Genomic DNA, 1,485 nt, shown 5'->3' on the forward strand with positions numbered 1-1,485 from the left:
TTTTATATTAATGCCTAGAACTTCCAGTCACTTTTTAAAAAATTTAATTTGACTGAAAGTTTCTAAATTGAAAATGAAAGTATTTGTGTCTTATTGCAATGCCAGACCCAGATTGGAATGTCTTCTTGGCTGCCTTAGTGTAAGTGTTCCTCTGCCTAATGGAATTGCTCTTCTAGTTGCCATCTTTGTACTGGTGACCTCTGACCCCTTCCATTCTGCTTCATATCAGTGATTCTGAAGGTTTTGGAAAACTTGGAGAATTTTTAATGTCTTATACACCATGTAGATCCTTGAACTCTGCAGCCATGGAAAATAAACAAACCTCTAGCATTTTTGACCTCTCAATTCAAGAAGAAGAAGGCAGACTGATATAACCTGAAGTATTGTCTAAATATATTTTTTTTAAAAAGCTGGCTTGCCACAGATCCTATGTTGACTACCACTTTCTGTCTGCATGGTTTAGAAGCGCAGCAGCATTTCCAGCTGCTTTAGGCACCAGTAATGGGTAGAAATTACAGAAAAATTGGGCACTTTTATTAAGAACTCTTCAGAGCCTATCTTGTGGAATGTTGTTTCTTTTAAACACTATATATGTTCTATACAGAAACACATATCCTGATATTGGTATGTTGCTCTTTGAAATTTGAATTCTCAGATGAGCCCTTGTATCCACTGTCTTTTTCAGTGACATTGATCCTTGTACTTTTGGGATCCAAAATAGTGCCAGTCCTAAAAGTCATCTCTTCAGTGAAAGTAGAACTACTTTGCTTCTTCATTCTTAAGCATGCAATTATTGTTGCAGTTTTATTACCTACATTTTAGTCGTTAAATTCGGCAAAATTTTTTCAAGTGGCAGTGGGAAAAAAATTTTGGTAATGAAGCTTCAGTCCTCTGGGATACATCTTAAAAGCTCTTGGCAGAGCAAATGTGGTTGCTTGACTGCCCTTTATTATTTTAAGAGCATTCCCAACTCTTTGCAATAAGGTTTTTTCCCTCTTTAAGAGCAGTACTAATAGTTCCTTATTACTGGCAGCATTAAAGTGACACTGTAATTAAACTCACAGTAAAAGGCAAACCAATGGTGTCGTTCTGAAATGCAGAGAGCAAAGACCTGCAGCATGGTACAGCATATTCAGTATGGAAATCCCTGGTTTTTTCCTCTTACATAGTATGAAATTCATTACAGGTACTTGCCATGTTACCATGATGCACATGGTATCATTCTTTCATAAGCAGGTTGGTCTGCCTGGCCGGTTTTTTCCTCACAGCATAGCACAGCTGGTTAGGTTAGCATTCTTCTGTTTGTGTTTTTCACATGAAAAATTTCCAAATGTTCATTGTGCTGGCATCTGTCACCGTGGTGAAGGAGAGGGGAAAAATCACCATAATGGCTCTATTGGCATAAAAGACAAGGGACATCTGCAGCAGTAAAGAAGATCCAGTTTTTGGATTCATGCAGCAAGCATTTCCTACTGCTGTCTCTTA

The sequence above is a fragment of the Fringilla coelebs genome, assembly GCF_963513975.1.
Source record: "Fringilla coelebs genome assembly, chromosome: 2".
In the NCBI taxonomy this organism is placed as follows: domain Eukaryota; kingdom Metazoa; phylum Chordata; class Aves; order Passeriformes; family Fringillidae; genus Fringilla; species Fringilla coelebs.